This window comes from Pinus tabuliformis, chromosome 1_1, assembly GCF_031772625.1.
Source record: "Pinus tabuliformis cultivar Carrire ecotype Pingquan chromosome 1_1, CPIR1, whole genome shotgun sequence".
NCBI classification, from domain to species: domain Eukaryota; kingdom Viridiplantae; phylum Streptophyta; class Pinopsida; order Pinales; family Pinaceae; genus Pinus; species Pinus tabuliformis.
The window spans coordinates 615,220,017-615,225,459 of NC_142297.1; positions in this window are offsets into that span (position 1 = coordinate 615,220,017).

Genomic DNA, 5,443 nt, shown 5'->3' on the forward strand with positions numbered 1-5,443 from the left:
GGGCGCGTCCGGGCGAACGAGCCCATATCAAAAATGCTAAGTTGTGACCCGAGGTTGGCTTTGTGCACGCTCGTGCAGCTCGTTTTCCCGGCTCTCCCTTGTCGCTTTGTTTCGGTCGTTCGAGCAGTCGTTTGAGGGCGTCCACGTGAACTCGTTCGTGCGGGTCATTCGGGCGAGGGCGCGCACGTATCAAAAATGCTAAGTTGTGACCCGAGGTTGGCTTTTTGCACGTTCGTGCAGCTCGTTTTCCTGGCTCTCCCTTGTCGCTTCGTTTGGGTCGTCGGGCAGGTCGTTTGAGGGCGCTCGCGTGAACTCGTTCGGGCGAGGGCGCGCCCCGGTGAACGACCCCGTATCAAAAATGCTAAGTTGTGACCCGAGGTTGGCTTTGTGCACGTTTGTGCAGCTCGTTTTCCCGGCTCTCCCTTGTCGCTTCGTTTGGGTTGTTCGGGTGGGTCGTTTGAGGGTGCCCGCGTGAACTTGTTCAGGCGAGGGCGCGCCCGGGCGAACGAGCCCGTATCAAAAATGCTAAGTTGTGACTCGAGGTTGGCTTTGTGCACGTTCGTGCAGCTCGTTTGCCCAGCTCTCCTTTGTCGCTTCGTTTGGGTCGTTCGGGCGGGTCGTTTGAGGGCGTCTGCGTGAACTCTTTCGGGCGGGTCGTTCGGGCGAGGGCGCGTCTGGGTGAACGAGCCAGTATAAAAAATGCTAAGTTGTGACCCGAGGTTGGCTTTGTGCAGGTTCGTTCAGCTCGTTTGCCCGGTTCTCCCTTGTCACTTCGTTTCGGTCATTCGGGTGGGTCATTTGAGGGCGCCCGTGTGAACTCGTTCGTGCGGGTCGTTCGGCGAGGGCGCGCCCGTACCAAAAATGCTAAGTTATGACCCGAGGTTGGCTTTGTGTAGGTTCGTACAGCTCGTTTGCCCGGCTCTCCCTTGTCGCTTCGTTTCAGTCGTTCGGGCGGGTCGTATGAGGGCGCCCGTGTGAACTCGTTCGGGCGGGTCGTTTGGGCTAGGGCGCGCCTGGGCGAACGAGCCCATATAAAAAATGCTAAGTTGTGACCCGAGGTTGGCTTTGTTCACGTTCGTGCAGCTCATTTGCTCGGCTCTCCCTTGTCGCTTCATTTCGGTCGTTCGGGCGGGTCGTTTGAGGGCGCCCGTGTGAACTCGTTCGGGCGGGTCGTTCGGGCAAGGGCGCGCCCAGGCGAACGAGCCTGTATCAAAAATGTTAAGTTGTGACCCGAGGTTGGCTTTGTGCATGTTCGTGCAGCTCGTTTGCCCGGCTCTCCCTTGTCGCTTCGTTTCGGTCGTTCGGGCAGGTCGTTTGAGGGCGGCCGTGTGAACTCGTTTGGGCAGGTCGTTCGGGCGAGGGCGCGCCCGGGCGAATGAGCCCGTATCAAAATGCTAAGTTGTGACCCGAGGTTGGCTTTGTGCACGTTCATGCAGCTCGTTTTCCCGGCTCTCCCTTGTGGCTTCGTTTCGGTCATTCGGGCGCCCATGCAAAATCGTTCGGCCGGGTCGTTTGAGGGCGCCTGTGTGAACTCGTTCGGGCGGGTCGTTCGGGCGAGGGCGCGCCTAGGCGAACGAGCCCGTATTAAAAATGCTAATTTGTGACCCGAGGTTGGCTTTGTGCACGTTCGTGCAGCTCGTTTGCCCGGTTCTCCCTTGTGGCTTCGTTTCGGTCGTTCGGGTGGGTCGTTCGGGCGAGGGCGTGCCTGGGCCAACGAGCCCGTATCAAAAATGCTAAGTTGTGACCCGAGGTTGGCTTTGTGCACGTTCGTGCAGCTCGTTTGACCGGCTCTCCCTTGTGGCTTCGTTTCGGTCGTTCGGGCGAGGGTGCGCACGGGCCAACGAGCCCGTATGAAAAATGCTAAGTTGTGACCCGAGGTTGGCTTTGTGCATGTTCTTGCTGCTCCTTTGCCTAGCTCTCCCTTGCTGCTTCGTTTCGGTCATGCGGGGACCCATTCAAACTCCAGATGATCCGAGCGACAAGTTTTGTTTCCGTGTGAAAGGTGGGTTGGTAATTGAGTTGTGTTTTCGTGTTTGCCTGAACGATGGCCTTGGGTCGTTTGTAGGGCGGCCGATATTCATCTTCTCTCCATCCCCACTCGGTAGTGCATGAGCGGTAATGTTGGCCAGGCTCGCCCTGGGAGGCATATGTGAACAATTCCCGTTCCGCTCTCCAAGTTCTTGGAGCTGTATGGGCTGTTGTGGTGTGGCTCCCTAGCTCGTCTTGGTCCCTGCGTGCCCTTTCAGATGATACCAGCGACAGGTTTCCTTTCCGTGTGAAAGGTGGGTTGGTAATTGAGTTGTGTTTTCGCGTTTGCCTGAACGATGGCCTTGGGTCGTTTGTAGGGCGGGCGATTTTCATCTTCTCTCCATCCCCACTCGGTAGCGCATGAGCGGTAATGTTGGCCAGGCTCGGCTTGGGAGGCATATGTGAACAATTCCCCTTCCGCTCTCCGAGTTCTTGGAGCTGTATGGGCTGTTGTTGTGTGGCTCCCTGGCTCGTCTTGGTCCCCGTGTGCCCCTTCAGATGATACCAGCGACAGGTTTCCTTTCCGTGTGAAAGGTGGGTTGGTAATTGAGTTGTGTTTCCGCGTTTGCCTTAACGATGGCCTTGGGTCGTTTGTAGGGCGGTCGATTTTCATCTTCTCTCCATCCCCACTCGGTAGCACATGAGCGGTAATGTTGGCCAGGCTCGGCCTGGGAGGCATATGTGAACAATTCCCCTTCCGCTCTCCGAGTTCTTGGAGCTGTATGGGCTATTGTGGTGTGGCTCCCTGGCTCGTCTTGGTCCCTGCGTGCCCCTTCAGATGATACCAGCGACAAGCTTCCTTTTCGTGTGAAAGGTGGGTTGGTAATTGAGTTGTGTTTTCGCGTTTGCCTGAACGATGGCCTTGGGTCGTTTGTAGGGCGGCCGATTTTCATCTTCTCTCCAACCCCACTCGGTAGCGCATGAGCGGTAATGTTGGCAAGGCTGGGCCTGGGAGGCATATGTGAACAATTCCCCTTCTGCTCTCCAAGTTCTTGGAGCTGTATGGGCTGTTGTTGTGTGGCTGCATGGCTCGTCTTGGTCCCCGCGTGCCCCTTCAGATGATACCAGCGACAGGTTTCCTTTCCGTGTGAAAGGTGGGTTGGTAATTGAGTTGTGTTTTCATGTTTGCCTGAACGATGGCCTTGGGTCGTTTGTAGGGCGGCCGATTTTCATCTTCTCTCCATCCCCACTCGGTAGCGCATGAGCGGTAATGTTGGCCAGGCTCAGCCTGGGAGGCATATGTGAACAATTCCCCTTCTGCTCTCCAAGTTCTTGGAGCTGTATGGGCTGTTGTTGTGTGGCTCCCTGGCTTGTCTTGGTCCCTATGTGCCCCTTCAGATGATACCAGCGACAGGTTTCCTTTCCGTGTGAAAGGTGGGTTGGTAATTGAGTTGTGTTTTCGCATTTGCCTGAACGATGGCCTTGGGTGGTTTGTAGGGCGGCCAATTTTCATCTTCTCTCCATCCCCACTCGGTAGCGCATGAGCGGTAATGTTGGCCAGGCTCGGCCTGGGAGGCATATGTGAACAATTCCCCTTCCGCTCTCCAAGTTCTTGGAGCTGTATGGGCTATTGTGGTGTGGCTCCCTGGCTCGTCCTGGTCCCCGCGTGCCCCTCCAGATGATACCAGTGACAGGTTTTATTTCTGTGTGAAAGGTGGGTTGGTGATCGAGTTGTATTTTCGGGTTTGCCTGAACGATGGCCTTGGGTCGTTTGTAGGGTGGCCGATTTTCGTCTTCTATCCATCCCCACTCGGTAGCACATGATCGGTAATGTTGGCCTGGCTCGGCCTGGGAGGCATATGTGAACAATTCCCCTTCTGCTCTCCAAGTTCTTGGTGATGTATGGGCTTTTGTGGTGTGGCTCCCTCGCTAGTCCTGGTCCCCTCGTGCCCCTCCAAATGATACCAGCGGTAGGTTTTCTTTCCGTGTGAAAGGTGGGTTGGTGATCGAGTTGTGTTTTCCGGTTTGCCTGAACGATGGCCTTGGGTCATTTGAAGGGCGGCTGATTTTCGTCTTCACTCCATCCCCGCTCGGTAGCACATGAGCGGTAATGTGGGCCATGCTCATCTGCGTCCCTCTTTCCCATCCCAACAATATGAATGTTGAAAGTTTTCTCGGCGCTCCTTTGAGCCTTCGTTGTTGCGGGTCCGAGATGGAAGCCCCAAAACTCCGTCATTTCCTATGTCGCTATCGTGCCCGTCGGTTGTTGCGAATAGAGAATTTTGATTGGGCTCGGCAGCCATTTGTGGCTCCATTGAAATTGGCTCCTCGTTATATTGTTCAGCTCCTCCCTATTTGGTGTGGAGGGTTTTTCTTTTCATTTGAAAGGTGGGTTGGTAACTGAGTTGGTTTTTCGGGTTTGCCTCAAGAATGGCCTTGGGTCGTTTGTAGGGTGTCCGATTTTCATCTTCTATCCATACCCACTCGGTAGCGCATGAGCGGTAATGTTGGCCATGCTTGTCCTTGGAGGCATATGTGAACAATTCCCCTTCTGCTCCAAGTTTTGGGTGTTGTATGGGTTGTTGTGGTGTGGCTCCTTGTGATGGCTAGCCTCTTCATTGTTCGGCTGTTTATGGTGCCGGTGTCTTGTTCTTGTACTCTTTCCGTGTTGGCATTGTCGGTTGAGATGCATACATTTAAGAGGGACGTGGAAGGGTTTTGGTTGTAAACCACCTACCCTCCCTCTTGCTTGCTTTTTCCATCGGGCGATGTGAGGCGCTGTTCTCCTTGTTGTAAAGTCAAGGTGTTACACAGTAATTTATCACTGCCTTCCTGTCAGTCACCCTGCTGTGCCCAGAATTCACAATCACTAAGTGCTTGCTCCCTGAACTGGCTTAAAAACCCATTTTTCCAAAGTTTTGTTCATCAGCGCGTCTGTTCCTAAAATAACCGCGATGACAGGCGCCTTCCAGTGTATGCTGTGCGCTGCCAGCGCGGAAGAACGTCACTTTTCCGCGATGGTCCACAGCGCGTCTTTGCCGTGTGCTTCCGCGCTGACATGACTTTCCCAGTTATTGAAATGCGCCGACAGCGCGGCAGTCTCCTTATAATCCGCGCTGATCCAGTTTGGGCGAATTTGTTCAAACAACTAGCCTTCCAGATAACTCCAGGCTTGGTTGTTAGCTTTGTGAATGTCGACTCCCTTCTATGGCATGTCTGTTCGACCCTTTGCAACTACTTCCCTTGAAGATAAGCTCATCCTTCCACCCTTTTAGGAGGCTCCTTCTCCTATATATACTTCCACCATTACCATGAGCAGCTAGTTGGACATAGTTAGACTTAGCTTGGAATAGCTTGGATTGTACAGAGCTTGTAGTGCTCAGATTGCTGCTATAGGTTTGGTGTGCTAGGTGTGGAAGTGATTGATTGCTTAGGGAAGGTTGTTTGTGACATTTGTGTGAGAGAGAGAGTTGTT